We start from the raw sequence: 21,048 nt of genomic DNA, 5'->3' as shown, positions 1-21,048 counted from the left end.
CGCTCTGGGGAGCAGTGTGGCTTTTGAAGCCGGCATCCTGTATTAGAGCCACAATTCACATTCCAGCTGCTGCGCTTCTGATCCAGCTCCCTGCTAATGTGTCTGGGAAGGCAGGGAATGATGGCACAAGTGCCTGGGCCTTGCACCCACATGGGAAACCCAAATGGAAGTCTCGGCTCTCGGTTGCGGCCATTTGGGGAATGAACCAGCTGATGAAAGATATCTCTCTCTCTCTCTCTCTTTCTCTCTCCCCTCTGTCATTCTATCTTCCAAATTAAATAAATAAATCTTTTTCAAAAAGTCCTGTCCAATGAAAACTTAATGTGTGCCACATATATGATTTGAAGTTTTCTGGTAGCCACATACAAACAGAAGAAACAAGTAAAGCTAATATTTTATTTAATACATCCAAAACATGTGATTAACTTGAAAATACTGAGATACCTTCTATTTTTTGTCTTCAAAAACCAGCATATATCTTAGGCTTAACAGCACATCTTCATTTGGACACTATTTTTTTTTTTAAAGATTTATTTATTTATTTGAAAGGCAGAAAAAGAGACAGAGGGAGAAACAGAGAGAGAGGCCTTCCATCTGCTGGTTCACTCCCCGAATGGCCACAATGATAGAGCTGGGCCATACCGAAGCCAGGAGCTTTTTCCGGGTCTCCCACATGGGTGCAGGGGCCCAAGCACTTGGGTCACCCTTCTGCTGCCCTCTGAGGTGCATTAACAGGGAGCTGGATCAGAAGTGAAGCAGCCAGGACTTGAACCAGCACCCATATGGGATGCTGGTGCCCAGGCTGTGGTTTTAACCTGCTGTGCCACAGCGCTGGCCCCTGGACACTAAATTTCCATCAATAATATTTGATCTATTTAGATGTCATAGAATTTGTGGTTGAAAAAGTTTAGATTAACTTTGCCAAGGTGTTCCAAACATACTTTAAAATATTGCAATTTATAAAGTGAACATTTGCTTTTAAATTTAAATTACTAAAAATGTATATAAATGTAAAATTTAGTTCCTCATTCTCACTAGCCATAGTTTAAGGGCTCAACAACATATATGCTGTGTGGCTACCCTATTAGAAAGCAGGCATTTAGGCCGGCGCCGCGGCTCACTAGGCTAATCCTCCGGCACCCCGGGTTCTAGTCCCTGTTGGGGCACCAGTTCTGTCTCCCGGTTGCTCCTCTTCCAGTCTAGCTCTCTGCTGTGGCCCGGGAAGGCAGTGGAGGATGGCCCAAGTCCTTGGGCCCTGCACCCGCATGGGAGACCAGGAGGAAGCACCTGGCTCCTGGCTTCATATCAGCGCAGCATGCTGGCCGTAGCAGCCATTGGGGGGGTGAACCAACGAAAGGAAGACCTTTCTCTCTGTCTCTCTCTCTCACTGCCTAACTCTGCCTGTCAAAAAAAAAAAAAAAAGAAAAAAGAAAGAAAGCAGGCATTTAGGGGCCAGTGCTGTGGCGTAGCGGGTAAAGCTGCTGCCTGCAGTGCCGGCCTCCTATATGGACACCTGGTTTGAGTGCCAGCTGCTCCACTTTCGATCCAGCTCTCTGCTATGGCCTGGGAAAGCAGTAGAAGATGGCCTAAGTCCTGGGGCCCCTGCACCTGTATGGGAGACCTGGAAGAAGCTCCTGACTTCGGATCAGCCCAGCTCCAAAAGAAAAGAAAATGGGCATTTAATACAGTGGTTAAGTCACCACTTGGGATGCCCACAACCCATACTAGAGTGTCGGGTTCAAGTCCCAACGCCTCTACTTCTTTCTTTATTTTTAATATTTATTTATTTGAAAGGCAGAGTTACAGAGAGGAAGAGGCAGAGAGAGAGGTCTTCCATTCACTGATTCACTCCTCAGATGGCCACAATGGACAGAGCTGCACCAGTGGCAGGGAGCTGGACTGGAAGTTGAGCAGCAGGGACCCGAACCTTTACCTGCTATGCCCTGCTCCTCTACTTCTGATCCAACTTCCTGGAAGGCAGCAGGTGATGGTTCAAGTCTTGTGTCCCTGCCATTCGTGTGAGAGACCTGGAGTAAGTGCAGGCCCCATCCAAGCTTTGGCCTGGCTCAGCCCTGGCTGTTGTGGGCATCTGGGGAGTGAACCTGCTTCTTCATAATATGCCTGGGAAAGCAACAGAAGGTGGCCTAAGTACTTGGGTCCCTGCCACCCGCATGGGAACCCCCTATTTCTAATTTTTAAAAAAAATTTTAAAAGAAAACTCCTAGGCCTCATACAGTTGCAGCCTTGTAGAACAAGAAGTGAGCCAGGTGGGACAGGTGTGAACACAGAGTTCGTCCAGGAAAACTCCAAGCACCATCACCTTCCTCTTACCCCCAGCAGAGAGCAGGAAGTTTCCTAGGGAACCTGCCTTCCTCCCTGCTCCTTTCCTACCCCAGGGCAGGATGGGCCTGACCCCTCTCATGCACCTGCTCTTCCTGCTGCTGCTGCTGCTGCTGTGCCATCAGCCACCTCCTGCGGTCCAAAGCCATCTGTCGGCGCCGGGCCTCCCAGTGGTAGGCACTGCCCATGATGGTGGAATGGTGGAAGGTCCCGGGCACAGGGTGGGGGCAGGCAGAGCCTGGGGCGCTGCCACTGCCCCCACTACCTCTGTCACCTCGCACCCCATCCCCAGTGCCTGTAACCAGAACCACCTCACAATGTGGCCACTGTCAGGGCAACTGGGCAGGTCTCTGCCTTGTTGGGGGAGGGAAGGGAGTGCCTGGAAGTCTGCCCCGGGGCCTTTGTCTCCAGAGTCCTGAGCTCCCTGAAGCCCCCAGGACAGTAGAACCTGCTCTCTGTTCTCCTGGTTTCTTTCCCTACTCTTCCCAGGAGGCTCTGCTGACCCTCCCTCTCCCCCACGGTCTCTGCAATCACCCCCCTTTTTTTAAAAGATTATTTATTTATTTATTTGACAGGTAGAGTTACAGACAGTGAGAGAGAGAGAGAGAGAGACGGAGAGAAAGGTCTTCCTTCCGTTGGTTCACCTCCTAAATGGCCGCTACGGCCAGAGCTACGCGGATCCGAAGCCAGGAGCCAGGTGCTTCTCCTGGTCTCCCATGCGGGTGCAGGGACTCAAGCACTTGGGCCACCCTACACTGCACTCCCGGGCCACAGCAGAGAGCTGGACTGGGAGAGGAGCAACCGGGACTAGAATCTGAACCCATATGGGATTGCCGGCGCCGCAGGCGGAAGATTAATCAAGTGAGCCACGGCGCCGGCCTCAATTAACAAATGATTTTTTAAAATATATTAATATATTCACCCAATCCAAAATTTAATAATTAAAATGCATGACTTGATTCTCTTGATTGATAAGACACATTGCTTTAAAGTTTTTTTTTTTTTTTAAGATTTATTTATTTGAAAGTCAGAGTTACACAGAGAGAGGAGAGGCAGAGAGAGAGAGAGAGAGAGAGAGAGAGAGAGAGGTCTTCCATCTGATGGTTCACTCCCCAAAGAGCTGCGCCGATCCAAAGCCAGGAGCCTCTTCTTGGTCTCACACCTCGGTGCAAGGGCCCAAAGACTTAGCCATCTTCTACTGCTTTCCCAGGCCATAGCAGAGAGCCGGATCAGAAGACGAGCAGCCGGTCTCGAATCAGCGCCCATATGGGATGCCGGTGCTTCAGAGCAGGGTGTTAACCCACTGCGCCACAGCGCCCCTAAAGTATTATTATCTTGGGTCCGGCAAGTGGCATGGCCAATAAAGCCGCCACCTGTAATGCTGGCATCCCATATGGGAGCTAATTCTCGTCCCAGGTGCTCCACTTCCAATCCAGCTCCTTGTTAATGACCCAGTGGAAAACGGCCGAGTGCTCGGGTCCCTGCACACATGTGGGAGACCTGGATAAAGCTCCTGGCATTGGCCGGGCCCAGCCCTGGCTGATGTTGCCAACAGGGAGTGAACCAAGGGATGAAAGGTTCTTATCTCTCTCTCTCCTGTCTCCTCTGTAGCGCTTTTAAATAAATAAATGAGTAAACTCTAAGAAAAGTACTATTTATGAATTCCTGAAGGGTTCCGAGGGCGCGTCCTTAAATTCGGCCCTGCAGGACTCGCCTCGGCCTGGCCCTGGCCCCGGGTGCTGACAACAGGCGCCCGGACCCCGCACCCCACGGGACAGGCGAGGTCAGCCCAGGGCGCGGCTCGGTCCGATCTGCCCCGGGCGCTCGGACTTCGCGTCCCGCAGGGCAAACGCGCCCGAGTTCCCACGTCGCGAGGGGTAGCTCATTGCCTCCCCAGACCGAGTGAAAGAAAGAGGAGCTCCCCACGGAGGGAGGGGAAGCCTGCCCCGCCCCCGCAAGCGGCTCCCCGCACAGCCGCCCCCCCTGCACGGACGACGCCCACCGCACGGACACCGTCCCCCGCACAACTCCCGCCCCCGGCACAGCTCCCGTCCCCGGCATGGACGACGCCCCCCGCACAGCTCCCGCCCCCCGCACAGCTCCCGTTCCCCGGCACGGACGACGCCCCCCGCACAGCTCCCGCCCCCGCACAGCTCCCGTCCCCCGCACAGCTCCCGCCCCCCGCACAGCTCCCGTCCCCCGCACAGCTCCCGCCCCCCGCACGGACGCCGCCCCCCGCACGGCCGCCATCCCCGGCACCGCCGCTGTCGCCCGCACAGCCGTGTCCCGGCCCCTCGCGCCGGCCAGCCCCCCGCCCCCAGCTCTGTCTTTTGGTTCGCGCGCCACCGAACCGCGACGCGGTCGGAGCCAGAGCCGGGCGGCGGCAGAGCTGGGCCCTCTCGTGGTAGCCACGCCTCCTCGCGTCAGGGGCGGAGCATGCAAATGAGATGTGGCTGTTCAGCCCGGGAATGCCGGGAGAAGCGGGCTGTGACATTTCTCGTAGAAAAACAGGAAGAGTAGGCAGTGTGCCCAGGCGCCCAAGGATGCCCAAGAAGCCTGTCAGGGACGCGAAGGAAAAGGGGCGCGCCGTGAGGGCTGGGGTGGTGACCGCGAGCTGAAGGTGTGTGACGGGCGGCCTGGCGGAGCGCGGGCGGCAGGGCCGGGCATCGCTTCTCGGCCTTTTGGCTAAGATCAAGTGTAGTATCTGTTCTTATCAGTTTAATATCTGATACGTCCTCTATCCGAGGACAATATATTAAATGGATTTTTGGAGCCGGGAGTTGGAATAGGAGCTTGCTCCGTCCACTCCGCGCATCGACCCGGTATTGCAGTACCTCCGGGCACGGTGCACCCCCTCGGGGGAATAACAAGGTGACAAAAAGCAGAAAAGCTTGGTGTGGGGCAAGGTTTATGGCATGCATTACGTTTCTCAGGTTTGGAAGCTGTGGATGAGAGTATCGCTTGCCTCACTCCAGGGCCTGAAAGCTGCAGTGGCTTGGGAGTTTGGAGATTACCTGGAGTCAAAGTGATGTGGACATCACTGTGGAAGAGCACCATCTTAATCAAAAAGCAACTCGAGGAAACCCATCTTGAGAGCGGGATTTCATTGCACAGCAGGCTCCATCTCCCGGTGATCACAGCGTGAGCCGCATCTGCGATGTTTGCCTATTGAACAGCCTAGATCAGAGCAGAGAGGGGGACAACTCAGACAAGTTGGGTTGGGTTGGGTTGGGTTGGGTTGGGTTGGGTTGGGTTGGGTTTTTTAAGTCAACTATTTTAGGAACAGGATGTGCCAAAAGCCCAGAGGTGAGGCCTGCATTTAAGACGCCTGCATCAGGGCCAATGTTGCGCACAGCAGGGTTAAGCCGCCCGCACGCCATATTGGATTCAGTCCACTCCAGCTCCCTTCTAAGGTGCTGTGGCAAGGTGGGGGCCACAGATGGCCCAAGTCCTTGGGACTCTGCCGGCCGTGGGTGAAGCTCCTGACTCCTGGCTTCAACCTAGCCAGAGACTGAGCCAGCAGATGGAGCACCTCTCTTCTTTCAGATAAATGTTGATGAGATAAGCAAATGCCTGCATCCCATATCAGAGTGCCTGGGTACAATACCCCAGCTCTGGCTCCTGATTCGAGCCTCCTGCTGGTGCAAGACCCCGGGAGGCAGCAGGCGATGCCTCAAGTAGTTGGGGCCTGGCCGCCTTTGTGGGAGGCCAAGGGGACCCTCCCAGCTCCACTCCAGCCCAGCACGGCTACTGGCCATTGCAGGCATCTGGGGAGTGACCTAGGCGCTGCATTGTGACTCAGCGGTTTAAGCCATCACCTGCAGAGCCAGCATCCCCCAAGGGTGCGGTTCCTGAACCAGCAGATGGAAGCAAAAGCGCCTGCTCTCGCTCTCTCCAGCCTCCCCCCTCTGTGTGTGCCCACTCCCACTTCTGTCTGTCGGCCAGGAGGGAACAAAGGGAGGGAGGGAGGAAGAAAAACGAAAAGAAAGAACATTTGGAAGAACAAGGGGAAAAGTGTCATCTCACCAAAAAGCTTCCTTTTCCTTTTCCTATTCTGAAGTACAAAAGCAAACTGCTGGTTGGGAGACCTTTAATAAAGTCTTGCATCCACTGCAAAAAGAAAAAAATAAGAGAGAGAGAAAAGAAAACCAATGATTCCATGACGAATCAGCGTGCTAGAAAAAACAAACAGTGCTTGCAGGTGCATTCCAGAAACTGGAAAGCCAGCTACGATTGCCCTCTCTGGTCAGCAGGACTGGGGCTCTAAGTGTATGGTGGCAAATAAAAGGGCAGGATAAGCACAGGCTCCAGACTGACTGGGCTGTGTTCTGATTGATGAAACACGAACATCTCGAACATCTCGGAGGTCACACCTCGCCACTTGCATCTCATTGTGCGGTCACATTGCACAGAATATCCTGCCATCTCCACCTCATGATGAAGCCAAGGCAGGGAACAAGTCTCCCAGGGAGCTGGGCTGCTCCTGAGATACCTGGTATCAGACCAGCAAGCAGATGGTACCTGGCTCAACAGCCCAACCTCCCGTTTGCACTACTTAAAAGCCTCCAACCTGTAGCCGGCACCGTGCCTTGGAGGGTTAAAGCCTCCACCTGCAGAGCTGGCGTCCAGTGGGTGCCAGTTTGAGTCCCGGCTGCTAATTTCTGATCCGGCTCTCTGCTATGGCCTGGGAAAGCAGTAGAAGATGGCCAAGTGCTTGGGCCCCTGCACCCACGTGGGAGACCCAGAACACGCTCCTGGCTCCTGGCTTCGGATCAGCCGAGCCCTTGTTATTGCAGCCATTGGGGAGTGAGCCAGCCGATGAAAGATCTTCACTTCTTTCTATCTTGCCTTTTAAATAAACAAATAAATCATTGTAATTAAAAAAAAAAAAAAGCCTCAGATTGTGCTCACTGAGCAGGAAAAGACAGTATTTCTTGAGACCCCAAGGTCTGCACTTGTCCTCATCTACCAGCAAACTTGCTTGACAATCAAATACTGTCCTCTAAAAAAAGTTATTTATTTATTTTTTAAAATATTTATTTTATTTATTTGAAAGACAGCAGGGTGCACCCCCACGGGGGAACACGTGACATCAAAAAGCAGGCTGTAGTGGTTTTCTCTTTAGCTGTTGCCAGTTTGTGATGGGCTTTGGAAGATGCCCCAGTGTTGGGGCTTCCGTCTCACCTGCTGTCAGGTAGGAAGTCAGAAATTGAGCCCGTGTGTGTGGGAGACAGGCCTGAAGCCCAGCACCTGCTGCAGAAGCCCAGGAGCCCAGACCCTGGTCACCTCCCAGGTGGTCCCAGCTCTTCCCCAGGAAAGCTCCCAGGAGAATTCTCTCTCCTCAGGGCCAAGGGGTTACCTGATAACAGGGGCAAGAAAATCTCAGACACGCCCGAAGGGAAGCCCCCTACTCAGCCTGGCGCCAGCAAATCTGGGGAGGAATTTGCTAATTTTCTCCCACCAAACCCTTCCTCCAGGACTCTCCATTGTTTGTCCTGGAGGAGGGGGGAGGTGGGTGAACAGACCCCCTTAAAATCCTAGGGAGTCCAAAGGGACTGCACCCTCAGCCCTCTGCCTCTCTGCTGAGCCACCCGCCGGGCCTGCCCAGCCCAGGTTTATCCTCTGCACTCAACCATGTAACCTCGCTCTCCCCCAGTCTGAGCGACTGGGCTCTCTCTCTCTCTGTCCCTTCCCTCCTGACGGATGCCCTGTCCCCAGTAAAGCCTTATCTCTCCGCTCTAGGTCTCACACCTGAATTCTTTCTTGCGTGAAGACAAGAACCCCAGCGTCCATGGCCTTGCCTCCGGGAACATTTCTGCCAACCAGGAAGGACTAGGAGGAGCGGGGAGGGGAAATGCCTGGGTCTAAGGCTGGCCTTGCAGGTTTCCCCACCTAAGCTAGAGAGACACCTTAATCCATTGACCCTTACAACCCGATGGATGGATGGATGGGTCTCTCTCTGCGGTTCATGGGAACTTCTCCTTCAGCCCCACAGGAGTCTGACTGCCTCTCTGTGTTGTGATGTGCTTCCCTGTCCTAAGCACTAGGCTCATGCGCTGATGAGCGGCCCTTTTCTGTGCTGCTGTCCCTGACGGCTGATGAGAGTTTTCAGGTGTCTTGAAGGTTTCCTGTTTTTCTATTGCCAGTACTGAGTCTTGATTGGGAGAACTGTGTCTCAACGTTGTTTACGTTATCTGCCTGTATGTAATGTGTGAGAGATTACCTCAACTCTGATCAGATCTGGCCCACAGCCTTGGTAGAAATGCTCAGGGCAAACGTACTCTTTTGGCTACACGGTTCGACTCTTCGACAGCTTCAGTTCTAAACCGCGTCTTCTGACTTTGAGGCTTCCAGTCGGATCCCTGGATGCGGGGTCTTAGTCCTGGACTGGGTCCAAAGAAAGGTGAGTGCGCCGCTCGCCTGTTCCCCAGCCTCCTGATCCCGGACACAGTCAGACGCAGCGGGGAGTCAAGTCAAGCAAGCAAGAACTCAGTTTATTGCACCTGTAGCAAAGCCTTGTAAAGCACAAGACCGCAGGATTACTGGGGCAGGGCGTAAGCACCAACCAATTACTTAGAAGGTCATTTCACGGGCTGACTTTTTACAGGACCAGCCATATGTCTGTACACTCATCATCAGTTGTCACCTCCCCTGATGCTGCGTGGCCAATCAGCTTTGGTGGTAAAGGACTTTGGGTACCGCCCACCTTACTTCCTTGGGGCGCCATCTTTGAATTGCCTCCTGAGCCTAATTTCCCCACACCTGGACCTCTGAAAGAGTGAGACTCTGAGTATGTTACAATAACAGCTGTTGAGTTGATTCAGAGTATGTCAAGGATGCTAAAAGCTTATAAATGATGTCAGACCAATGTTGTATTCATGTTATTGCTTTCCAGCTAGAGTGGTCTTATAGTAAATGAGAGTAAATTCTCTGTATACAAGCCTTTATGTTGGTAACTAAAGTAAGCCAATACAGATTGGTTCAAAATCCGGTTAACCCAATGCATAAGTGGCTCTGCTCCCCCTGTCTTAGCAACACTCGTCTGCAAGTTTGGGACTGGCCACCTCCAGGCTTTCCCCTTCCAGCCCTCGTCCTCCCTCTCCTGGTCCAGTTTCACCGAGAGAACAGCTCCTCCATCGCTGACAACAAATTAGGTATCAGACCCGACAGTCCAGGGCACGCGGCGGAACCGCCGGCTCTCCCCGGCCCTCGCCGGACGAGCCGGGAACTCTGTGCCGAGGCCGCGCTGCCCACAAGGCCGAGCCCCGTGGCCTCGTTTCCGCCGAGCGGCGCGCGGTCCCTGGGCCGGGGCGGGGCCGGGCTGGGGCGGGGCCGGGGCATGCAGATGAGGACGGCGGGGGCGTGGCATGCAGATGAGCGCGGCCGCGGCCGACGCGGGGGTGGGGGAGCCCGCCCCGATGGCACGCGCGGATTCGCCCGCGTGACGACGAGGCAGCCAGGGCGGCATGGGCTGCGGGGCGCGCGCGGCCCCGAGGAGCCACGGGGCGGTGGGGGCGGGTTGGTTCGGGGGCGGGAGTCACCGCGCGTGAGAGGTGCGCGGCGGGGGCGGGCGGCGGCGCGCGCGCGGGGCCCCGGCATCGCTTCTCGGCCTTTTGGCTAAGATCAAGTGTAGTATCTGTTCTTATCAGTTTAATATCTGATACATCCTCTATCCGAGGACAATATATTAAATGGATTTTTGGAGTCGGGAGTTGGAATAGGAGCTTGCTCCGTCCACTCCGCGCATCGACCCGGTATTGCAGTACCTCCGGGCACGGTGCACCCCCTCGGGGGGACAGCAGGTCGTGGCAAAAGCAGACTTAGCCCGGGTGGTCGGGTGGTCGGGTGGTGGGCTTTCTTGCCAGAAACTATGCATGCCGCTTTGCGCTGCTCTGCTCTGCTTCGCTTCCGTTTTCTGCCGGCAGTCGTGCATGCGTGCGCACACCGACTTCACAACCAGGACACCAACCGCCCCACCGGGGCGCCTAGCACTCTCTGTCTCCTGCCACAACCTCAGTCTTTCACTGCGGAGAGGCCACAAGGACGGACGTGGCTGGCCGTGGCCTCCAAGCCCCACCTGCCCGCTGCCTCTGCCGCTCCGGCTCTCTGCTGTCGCCTGGGAAACCACTAGAAGCTGGCCCAGGCGCTTGGGCCCCTGCACCCGCTGCCTGGCGAGACCCACAACAAGCTCCTGGCTGGGGATCCCAGCAGAGAACCAACCAGAGCATGGAAGACCTCCCTACCTCCCTCTGTAACACTGGCAGGGGCAGGGCCCTTACACGCAGGCACGACGGGAGTCTCCCCCACACCTCTAAGCCACCGCACACAGGACAGAGGGCAGTGGGAGCTGGGGGGCCAGCAGCAGCAAGACATTTCCCCCCCCCCGGCCCGTCACCCCCTTATTGCGTTGGAGAGAACGTTGTCTTTTCACAGACGCTAACACTGTGGAGACCAGGGAGCAGCAGGTGGAGGAGCCCTTCCACCCCGAAGACAGCTTTGTCCCCCAACATTAAATCAATAAATAATTTTAAAAAAGGAATATTGTGTTGGCCGGTACCGCGGCTCACTTGGCTAATCCTCCGCCTGTGGTGCTGGCACCTCGGGTTCTAATCCCGGTCGGGGCGCCGGATTCTGTCCCTGCTGCTCCTCTTCCAGGCCAGCTCTCCGCTGTGGCCCGGGAAGGCAGTGGAGGATGGCCCAGCCCAGGTCCTTGGGCCCTGCACTCGCATGGGAGACCAGGAGGAAGCGCCTGGCTCCCTCCCGGCTTCGGATCAGCACGCTGCGCTGGCCGCAGCGGCCATTGGAGGGTGAGCCGACGGCAAAGGAAGACCTTTCTCTCTGTGTTTCTCACTACCCACTCTGCCTGTCAAAAAGGAGACCCAACAGGCCAGTCCGCTGCAGTGGCTTTCGACGTGGAAGGCCTGGGCTTCAGCAGAAGGCAGCTTATGAAGAGCCCTGGCCGCCCTGGCCGCCGACAGTTGCATCGCTGGAAACAGACTGGCCCTGGAGTCGAAGGACGCCCAGGTCAGAGCCACAGACCTTGCTGGCCCTTCACTCGGCCGGGCTTCCAAAGTGACCACCGCCGCTGAGGGGATGGCCGAGTAGGGTCAGCAACATTGCAGGCAGAACTGTAAATTTCCTGCTAGAGATGCCCCTTGCCTGTACCCGGCCAGCTCTCCTCCCAGGCCGGCTAGGTAACGGAAGCCAACAGGGTGCCTTCCCCAAGAGGTTCACGCCTCTCTTAGGATGTACCCCGTGTGAAGAGAGACAGAAGCTTGATCCTCCTAACTGACAGAGCCTTCGAGCCCACCGGATTATTATCAGGCCCCTTCTGTCAGTTTCTGTTTGGCTTAGACAGCACCTCTCTTAGGTCCTCTAATAGGGACTCTGTCCTTTGTCCCAGACCCTGTCTAGCTGCCCCTGGGCCTCATTCCTTTGTGATCACGGCCACTACTCTTGCATCAGTGGCTCTGCTCCCCCTGTCTTAGCAATACTCGCCTGCAAGTTTGGGACTGGCCATCTCCAGGCTTTCCCCTTCCAGCCCTCGTCCTCCCTCTCCTGGTCCAGTTTCACCGTGAGAACAGCTCCTCCATCGCTGATAACAAATTAGGTGTCAGACCCTCTGAGGACTCTTTTGTTTTATCACGAGCAAGCCAGATAGGGAGATCGGGTCTTCTGACCTCCACTCCAGTGGGCTTCTGGTCCTTGGATTGGTGTCCACAGTTATATGAGGTAGGAAGTCAGGAACTGAGCCTATGTGTGTATGAGAAAGGCCTGAAGACCAGCACCCGCTGCGGAAGCTCCAGGAGCCCAGCATCCTGCACTTCAAAGTCCTGCCTGGATCCTGATGACCTTCCAGGGAGTCCTGCCCTGCCCCTTCTGCCTGGCCTGGTAAAACAGGCTTCCTCTAAGGCGGGGGCGACGCCAGCCAGCCAGGCATCTCCCTGATAACTTCAGGGAGAAAAACTCGGAAAGGAATTGTTCGTGTTTAACCCAACAAGTCCTCTGTTCGGTGTTGGGAGCCACTGGGTTGGTTGGTTTCCCTGTAGAGGCCTCGGTTTCGATGACCCTTCAACTACAAACCACTAGAAAGCTCCGTCTGTACAGATCCCTGATGTGGTCGGCGCGTGGCCTTCTGGCTTCGGGGCCCCCTGATCTCACGACCTCTTGTATCTCGACAAGCGTATTTGGTGGCTGTAAAACCCCAAGGTAACTACCTTTGTCAAACTGATGTGGATTTAAAACTCCTGTGAAACCATTCCTTCGAACTGTGTTGTAAAAGGACCCCTGCTTGCCCTCGACTGCTACAGTCCTTGCCTTGTACCCTAGAAGCTGCCTCCCTCTCCAATAAAGTGGGACCTTGATCAGAATACCGTCTTGGTCTCCCTTCTCGTGGCTGGTTTGTCTCTCCATTCAGGTCTGCCCTCCTCGTGTCCCAGTTAATGACCCCGCGGGCCGGGGCAGTTCGGGGGGGGGGGGGAGGGGGGAGGAGAAGAAGGAGAGGGGGAGGGAAAAGAAGGCGGGAAGGCAAGACCCATCCCCTTAAGAACCCCAGCCCAAACATGAACTACGCACTCTCTCTCAGGTCCCGTCTGGAGGCGTGCCCAGCCCTTCTTACGCGTGTCCCTACCCTAATAACCCTTGCTATGGTGCTTTCCCCTGCTGTCTCACGCCTGAATTCTTTCTTGCACGAAGACAAGGACCCTTTGCTTCTCTGGTAACATAACTAGACAAGAACCCTATGGATGGAGCCGGCACCATGGCTCACTTGGTTAATCCTCCGGAGGCCTGCGGCGCCAGCACCCCATGTCGGCGCCAGGTTCTAGTCCCCTAGTCCCCGTTGCTCCTCTTCCAGCCCAGCTCTCTGCTGTGGCCCGGGAGGGCAGAGGAGGATGGCCCAAGTGCTTGGGCCCCTGCACCCGCATGGGAGACCAGCAGGAAGCACCCGGCTCTGGCTTTGGATCGGCACAGCACCGGCCGTGGTGGACATTTGGGGAGTGAACCAGCAGAAGGAAGACCTTTCTCTCTCTCTGTCTAAAACTCTACCTGTCAAAACAACACAGCACAAAACAAACCAAAAAAGCAAAAAGCAAAAAGCAAAAAAGAACCCTATGGATGGTTCCAGGGTTGGTTTGCCAGCTCGCCATGGCTTCCTACTCTACTATTGGCACTGGCTGGCCCTGTAATTCTAATGTTCCTAGCCCTGCTTCTAGGCCCGTGCATTAAAAACTGTGTGACTAGATATGGGGGGGCGGGGGGGGGGAGAATTAGCACAGAGAAGTTAGTGGCACAGCGGGGGCTCTCTCTGGTCCCTGGTTTCAGCTTCTCCTGGACATGGAATGTCGCGAGGCAGCGACAGGCCTCGACACACGGCCGTCCTGAGGAAGCCCGTTTTCCACACGCTCGCGGAGCCCTCGGCTGTGTGCGAGGGGTGACGCCACCTCGGTGCCGGGCAGCGAGCTCCCGGGCGAGCAGAGCCCCCCACGGCCCGCCCAGCGCAGGGGCAGGGGCAGGGGCCGCCCTTTCCGCCTGTCCTCGGGAGGCTCTCCAGCCCAGCACTTCAGTGTAGCCCAGCTACAGACGAGCTCCCAGGAAGGACCAGGCCCCTCCCACGGCGGGCGGCAGGCGGCGCGGGGCCGGTCCCCCGCGGTGCGAGCCCCGCCCCAGCCGGGAGTCCCGGGCACGCGGCGGACCCGCCGGCTCTCCCCGGCCCTCGCGGGACAAGCCGGGAACTCTGTGCCGAGGCCGCGCTGCCCACAAGGCCGAGCCCCGTGGCCTCGTTTCCGCCGAGCGGTGCGCGGTCCCTGGGCCGGGGCGGGGCGGGGCGGGGCCGGGGCATGCAGATGAGGACGGCGGGGGCGTGACATGCAGATGAGCGCGGCCGCGGCCGACGCGGGGGTCGGGGAGCCCGCCCCGATGGCACGCGCGGATTCGCCCGCGTGACGACGAGGGAGCCGGGGCGGCATGGGCTGCGGGGCGCGCGCGGCCCCGAGGAGCCACGGGGCGGTGGGGGCGGGTTGGTTCGGGGCGCGAGTCACCGCGCGTGAGAGGTGCGCGGCGGGGGCGGGCGGCGGCGCGCGCGCGGGGCCCCGGCATCGCTTCTCGGCCTTTTGGCTAAGATCAAGTGTAGTATCTGTTCTTATCAGTTTAATATCTGATACGTCCTCTATCCGAGGACAATATATTAAATGGATTTTTGGAGCCGGGAGTTGGAATAGGAGCTTGCTCTGTCCACTCCGCGCATCGACCCGGTATTGCAGTACCTCCGGGCACGGTGCACCCCCTCGGGGGGACAGCAGGTCGTGGCAAAAGCAGACTTAACCGGGGTGTTGGGCTGTCTTGCCAGAAACTATACGTGCTGCGCTGCGCTATGCTGCTCTGCTTTGTTTTGCTTCGCTTCTGTTTTCTGCTGGCAGTCGTGCATGCGCACACCAACTTCACAACCAGGACGCCAACTGCAACGCCGGGGCGGACAGCACTCTGTCTCCCGCCAGCCCGCTGCCTCTGCACCCGGCTCTCTGCTGTGGCCTGGGAAACCACTAGAAGCTGGCCCAGGCGCTTGGGCCCCTGCACCCGCTGCCTGGCGAGACCCACAATAAGCTCCTGGCTGGGGATCCCAGCAGAGAACCAGAGCATGGAAGACCTCGCTACCTCCCTCTGTAACACTGGCAGGGGCAGGGCCCTTACACTCAGGCACGACGGGAGTCTCCCCCACACCTCTAAGCCACCGCACACAGGACAGAGGGCAGTGGGAGCTGGGGGGCCAGCAGCAGCAAGACATTCCCCCCCCCCCGGCCCGTCACCCCCTTATTGCGTTGGAGAGAACGTTGTCTTTTCGCAGACGCTAACACTGTGGAGACCAGGGAGCAGCAGGTGGAGGAGCCCTTCCACCCCGAAGACAGCTTTGTCCCCCAACACTAAATCAATCAATCAATCAATCAATAAATGAAAAGGAATATTGTGTTGGCCGGTGCCGCGGCTCACTTGGCTAATCCTCCGCCTGTGGTGCTGGCACCTCGGGTTCTAATCCCGGTCGGGGCGCCGGATTCTCCTCTTCCAGTCCATCTCTCCGCTGTGGCCCGGGAAGGCAGTGGAGGATGGCCCAGGTCCTTGGGCCCTGCACTCGCATGGAGGACCAGGAGGAAGCGCCTGGCTCCCTCCCGGCTTCGGATCAGCACGCTGCGCTGGCCGCAGCGGCCATTGGAGGGTGAACCGACGGCAAAGGAAGACCTTTCTCTCTGTGTTTCTCACTATCCACTCTGCCTGTCAAAAAGGAGACCCAACAGGCCAGTCCGCTGCAGTGGCTTTCGACGTGGAAGGCCTGGGCTTCAGCAGAAGGCAGCTTATGAAGAGCCCTGGCCGCCCTGGCCGCCGACAGTTGCATCGCTGGAAACAGACTGGCCCTGGAGTCGAAGGACGCCCAGGTCAGAGCCACAGACCTTGCTGGCCCTTCACTCGGCCGGGCTTCCAAAGTGACCACCGCCGCTGAGGGGATGGCCGAGTAGGGTCAGCAACATTGCAGGCAGAACTGTAAATTTCCTGCTAGAGATGCCCCTTGCCTGTACCCGGCCAGCTCTCCTCCCAGGCCAGCTAGGTAATGAAGCCAACATGGTGCCTTCCCCAACAGGTGCACGCCGCTGGCACGATGGCTCGCTTGGTTAATCCTCTGGAGGCCTGCGGCGCCGGCACCCCATGTCGGCGCCAGGTTCTAGTCCCCTAGTCCCCGTCGATGCTCTTCCAGCCCAGCTCTCTGCTGTGGCCCGGGAGGGCAGTGGAGGATGGCCCAAGTGCTTGGGCCCCTGCACCCGCATGGGAGACCAGCAGGAAGCACCCGGCTCTGGCTTTGGATCGGCACAGCACCGGCCGTGGTGGACATTTGGGGAGTGAACCAGCAGAAGGAAGACCTTTCTCTCTCTCTGTCTAAAACTCTACCTGTCATAACAACACAGCACAAATCCAAAAAGCAAAAAGCAAAAAAGAACCCTATGGATGGTTCCAGGGTTGGTTTGCCAGCTCGCCATGGCTTCCTACTCTACTATTGGCACTGGCTGGCCCTGTAATTCTAATGTTCCTAGCCCTGCTTCTAGGCCCGTGCATTAAAAACTGTGTGACTAGATATGGGGGGGCGGGGGGGGGAGAATTAGCACAGAGAAGTTAGTGGCACAGCGGGGGCTCTCTCTGGTCCCTGGTTTCAGCTTCTCCTGGACATGGAATGTCGCGAGGCAGCGACAGGCCTCGACACACGGCCGTCCTGAGGAAGCCCGTTTTCCACACGCTCGCGGAGCCCTCGGCTGTGTGCGAGGGGTGACGCCACCTCGGTGCCGGGCAGCGAGCTCCCGGGCGAGCAGAGCCCCCCACGGCCCGCCCAGCGCAGGGGCAGGGGCAGGGGCCGCCCTTTCCGCCTGTCCTCGGGAGGCTCTCCAGCCCAGCACTTCAGTGTAGCCCAGCTACAGACGAGCTCCCAGGAAGGACCAGGCCCCTCCCACGGCGGGCGGCAGGCGGCGCGGGGCCGGTCCCCCGCGGTGCGAGCCCCGCCCCAGCCGGGAGTCCCGGGCACGCGGCGGACCCGCCGGCTCTCCCCGGCCCTCGCGGGACAAGCCGGGAACTCTGTGCCGAGGCCGCGCTGCCCACAAGGCCGAGCCCCGTGGCCTCGTTTCCGCCGAGCGGTGCGCGGTCCCTGGGCCGGGGCGGGGCGGGGCGGGGCCGGGGCATGCAGATGAGGACGGCGGGGGCGTGACATGCAGATGAGCGCGGCCGCGGCCGACGCGGGGGTCGGGGAGCCCGCCCCGATGGCACGCGCGGATTCGCCCGCGTGACGACGAGGGAGCCGGGGCGGCATGGGCTGCGGGGCGCGCGCGGCCCCGAGGAGCCACGGGGCGGTGGGGGCGGGTTGGTTCGGGGCGCGAGTCACCGCGCGTGAGAGGTGCGCGGCGGGGGCGGGCGGCGGCGCGCGCGCGGGGCCCCGGCATCGCTTCTCGGCCTTTTGGCTAAGATCAAGTGTAGTATCTGTTCTTATCAGTTTAATATCTGATACGTCCTCTATCCGAGGACAATATATTAAATGGATTTTTGGAGCCGGGAGTTGGAATAGGAGCTTGCTCTGTCCACTCCGCGCATCGACCCGGTATTGCAGTACCTCCGGGCACGGTGCACCCCCTCGGGGGGACAGCAGGTCGTGGCAAAAGCAGACTTAACCGGGGTGTTGGGCTGTCTTGCCAGAAACTATACGTGCTGCGCTGCGCTATGCTGCTCTGCTTTGTTTTGCTTCGCTTCTGTTTTCTGCTGGCAGTCGTGCATGCGCACACCAACTTCACAACCAGGACGCCAACTGCAACGCCGGGGCGGACAGCACTCTGTCTCCCGCCAGCCCGCTGCCTCTGCACCCGGCTCTCTGCTGTGGCCTGGGAAACCACTAGAAGCTGGCCCAGGCGCTTGGGCCCCTGCACCCGCTGCCTGGCGAGACCCACAATAAGCTCCTGGCTGGGGATCCCAGCAGAGAACCAGAGCATGGAAGACCTCGCTACCTCCCTCTGTAACACTGGCAGGGGCAGGGCCCTTACACTCAGGCACGACGGGAGTCTCCCCCACACCTCTAAGCCACCGCACACAGGACAGAGGGCAGTGGGAGCTGGGGGGCCAGCAGCAGCAAGACATTCCCCCCCCCCCGGCCCGTCACCCCCTTATTGCGTTGGAGAGAACGTTGTCTTTTCGCAGACGCTAACACTGTGGAGACCAGGGAGCAGCAGGTGGAGGAGCCCTTCCACCCCGAAGACAGCTTTGTCCCCCAACACTAAATCAATCAATCAATCAATCAATAAATGAAAAGGAATATTGTGTTGGCCGGTGCCGCGGCTCACTTGGCTAATCCTCCGCCTGTGGTGCTGGCACCTCGGGTTCTAATCCCGGTCGGGGCGCCGGATTCTCCTCTTCCAGTCCATCTCTCCGCTGTGGCCCGGGAAGGCAGTGGAGGATGGCCCAGGTCCTTGGGCCCTGCACTCGCATGGAGGACCAGGAGGAAGCGCCTGGCTCCCTCCCGGCTTCGGATCAGCACGCTGCGCTGGCCGCAGCGGCCATTGGAGGGTGAACCGACGGCAAAGGAAGACCTTTCTCTCTGTGTTTCTCACTATCCACTCTGCCTGTCAAAAAGGAGACCCAACAGGCCAGTCCGCTGCAGTGGCTTTCGACGTGGAAGGCCTGGGCTTCAGCAGAAGGCAGCTTATGAAGAGCCCTGGCCGCCCTGGCCGCCGACAGTTGCATCGCTGGAAACAGACTGGCCCTGGAGTCGAAGGACGCCCAGGTCAGAGCCACAGACCTTGCTGGCCCTTCACTCGGCCGGGCTTCCAAAGTGACCACCGCCGCTGAGGGGATGGCCGAGTAGGGTCAGCAACATTGCAGGCAGAACTGTAAATTTCCTGCTAGAGATGCCCCTTGCCTGTACCCGGCCAGCTCTCCTCCCAGGCCAGCTAGGTAATGAAGCCAACATGGTGCCTTCCCCAACAGGTGCACGCCGCTGGCACGATGGCTCGCTTGGTTAATCCTCTGGAGGCCTGCGGCGCCGGCACCCCATGTCGGCGCCAGGTTCTAGTCCCCTAGTCCCCGTCGATGCTCTTCCAGCCCAGCTCTCTGCTGTGGCCCGGGAGGGCAGTGGAGGATGGCCCAAGTGCTTGGGCCCCTGCACCCGCATGGGAGACCAGCAGGAAGCACCCGGCTCTGGCTTTGGATCGGCACAGCACCGGCCGTGGTGGACATTTGGGGAGTGAACCAGCAGAAGGAAGACCTTTCTCTCTCTCTGTCTAAAACTCTACCTGTCATAACAACACAGCACAAATCCAAAAAGCAAAAAGCAAAAAAGAACCCTATGGATGGTTCCAGGGTTGGTTTGCCAGCTCGCCATGGCTTCCTACTCTACTATTGGCACTGGCTGGCCCTGTAATTCTAATGTTCCTAGCCCTGCTTCTAGGCCCGTGCATTAAAAACTGTGTGACTAGATATGGGGGGGCGGGGGGGGGAGAATTAGCACAGAGAAGTTAGTGGCACAGCGGGGGCTCTCTCTGGTCCCTGGTTTCAGCTTCTCCTGGACATGGAATGTCGCGAGGCAGCGACAGGCCTCGACACACGGCCGTCCTGAGGAAGCCCGTTTTCCACACGCTCGCGGAGCCCTCGGCTGTGTGCGAGGGGTGACGCCACCTCGGTGCCGGGCAGCGAGCTCCCGGGCGAGCAGAGCCCCCCACGGCCCGCCCAGCGCAGGGGCAGGGGCAGGGGCCGCCCTTTCCGCCTGTCCTCGGGAGGCTCTCCAGCCCAGCACTTCAGTGTAGCCCAGCTACAGACGAGCTCCCAGGAAGGACCAGGCCCCTCCCACGGCGGGCGGCAGGCGGCGCGGGGCCGGTCCCCCGCGGTGCGAGCCCCGCCCCAGCCGGGAGTCCCGGGCACGCGGCGGACCCGCCGGCTCTCCCCGGCCCTCGCGGGACAAGCCGGGAACTCTGTGCCGAGGCCGCGCTGCCCACAAGGCCGAGCCCCGTGGCCTCGTTTCCGCCGAGCGGTGCGCGGTCCCTGGGCCGGGGCGGGGCCGGGCTGGGGCGGGGCCGGGGCATGCAGATGAGGACGGCGGGGGCGTGGCATGCAGATGAGCGCGGCCGCGGCCGACGCGGGGGTCGGGGAGCCCGCCCCGAGCGCACGCGCGGATTCGCCCGCGTGACGACGAGGCAGCCAGGGCGGCATGGGCTGCGGGGCGCGCGCGGCCCCGAGGAGCCACGGGGCGGTGGGGGCGGGTTGGTTCGGGGCGCGAGTCACCGCGCGTGAGAGGTGCGCGGCGGGGGCGGGCGGCGGCGCGCGCGCGGGGCCCCGGCATCGCTTCTCGGCCTTTTGGCTAAGATCAAGTGTAGTATCTGTTCTTATCAGTTTAATATCTGATACGTCCTCTATCCGAGGACAATATATTAAATGGATTTTTGGAGCCGGGAGTTGGAATAGGAGCTTGCTCTGTCCACTCCGCGCATCGACCCGGTATTGCAGTACCTCCGGGCACGGTGCACCCCCTCGGGGGGACAGCAGGTCGTGGCAAAAGCAGACTTAACCGGGGTGTTGGGCTGTCTTGCCAGAAACTATGCGTGCTGCGCTGTGCTATGCTGCTCTGCTTTGCTTTCCTTCGCTTCTGTTTTCTGCTGGCAGTCGTGCATGCGCACACCAACTTCACAACCAGGACGCCAACTGCAACGCCGGGGCGGACAGCACTCTCTGTCTCCCGCCAGCCCGCTGCCTCTGCACCCGGCTCTCTGCTGTGGCCTGGGAAACCACTGGAAGCTGGCCCAGGCGCTTGGGCCCCTGCACCCGCTGGCGACACCCACAACAAGCTCCTGGCTGGGGATCCCAGCAGAGAACCAGAGCATGGAAGACCTCGCTACCTCCCTCTGTGACACTGGCAGGGGCAGGGCCCTTACCCGCAGGCAAGACGGGAGTCTCCCCCACACCTCTAAGCCACCGCACACAGGACAGAGGGCAGGGGGAGGCACACAGGACAGAGGGCAGGGGGAGCTGGGGGGCCAGCAGCAGCAAGACATTCCCCCCCCCCCCGCCCGTCACCCCCTTATTGCGTTGGAGAGAACGTTGTCTTTTCGCAGATGCTAACACTGTGGAGACCAGGGAGCAGCAGGTGGAGGAGCCCTTCCACCCCGAAGACAGCTTTGTCCCCCAACACTAAATCAATCAATC

At 58.8% G+C, this 21,048-nt stretch overlaps 5 non-coding genes across 5 annotated transcripts; all 5 read left to right on the top strand.

Annotated features, from left to right (window-relative positions):
* Positions 1 to 5,005: 5,005 nt before the first annotated feature.
* Positions 5,006 to 5,196, top strand: LOC133747429 (U2 spliceosomal RNA). The gene has a single exon (XR_009864377.1). It is a non-coding gene; the product is annotated as a U2 spliceosomal RNA (small nuclear RNA).
* A 4,741-nt stretch (positions 5,197 to 9,937) lies between these two features.
* LOC133747434 (U2 spliceosomal RNA) lies at positions 9,938 to 10,128 on the top strand. Its single transcript, XR_009864382.1, has one exon. It is a non-coding gene; the product is annotated as a U2 spliceosomal RNA (small nuclear RNA).
* Positions 10,129 to 14,434: 4,306 nt separating this feature from the next.
* LOC133747433 (U2 spliceosomal RNA) lies at positions 14,435 to 14,625 on the top strand. Its single transcript, XR_009864381.1, has one exon. It is a non-coding gene; the product is annotated as a U2 spliceosomal RNA (small nuclear RNA).
* Positions 14,626 to 17,307: 2,682 nt separating this feature from the next.
* Positions 17,308 to 17,498, top strand: LOC133747432 (U2 spliceosomal RNA). Its single transcript, XR_009864380.1, has one exon. It is a non-coding gene; the product is annotated as a U2 spliceosomal RNA (small nuclear RNA).
* Positions 17,499 to 20,186: 2,688 nt separating this feature from the next.
* LOC133747431 (U2 spliceosomal RNA) lies at positions 20,187 to 20,377 on the top strand. Its single transcript, XR_009864379.1, has one exon. It is a non-coding gene; the product is annotated as a U2 spliceosomal RNA (small nuclear RNA).
* The last annotated feature ends 671 nt before the right edge of the window (positions 20,378 to 21,048 follow it).

This window comes from Lepus europaeus, chromosome 18 (assembly GCF_033115175.1).
Source record: "Lepus europaeus isolate LE1 chromosome 18, mLepTim1.pri, whole genome shotgun sequence".
Classification (NCBI taxonomy): domain Eukaryota; kingdom Metazoa; phylum Chordata; class Mammalia; order Lagomorpha; family Leporidae; genus Lepus; species Lepus europaeus.
This window is presented reverse-complemented; position numbering and strand designations above follow the sequence as displayed.